We start from the raw sequence: 323 nt of genomic DNA, 5'->3' as shown, positions 1-323 counted from the left end.
GTGTTGAATAAGGTTCTAGGGCGTTTTGGTAGCTGTTTGGAGGATTGAAAGGCTTGGATTGGTGTAAGAACTTAGAAAAATATTTTTTGAAAAACAGAACACCATCCACGCGTGCGCGCACCTAACGCGTACGCGCACCTGAGCACTTTTCGACCACCCACGCGGACGCGCACTGTACGCGTACGCGTGGATGCAAAAAAAAAATCGACTCCAGCCAAAAACCCGAGAGTTAGGCCTGCACTGTGCGAACATTGGGCCTAAGGCACAAGCCTATGCACGCGTGCGCGCACCTGGCGCGTACGCGCACATGATCTTAAATTGGA

Source organism: Arachis duranensis, chromosome 10, assembly GCF_000817695.3.
Source record: "Arachis duranensis cultivar V14167 chromosome 10, aradu.V14167.gnm2.J7QH, whole genome shotgun sequence".
NCBI classification, from domain to species: Eukaryota; Viridiplantae; Streptophyta; class Magnoliopsida; order Fabales; family Fabaceae; genus Arachis; species Arachis duranensis.
This window is presented reverse-complemented; position numbering follows the sequence as displayed.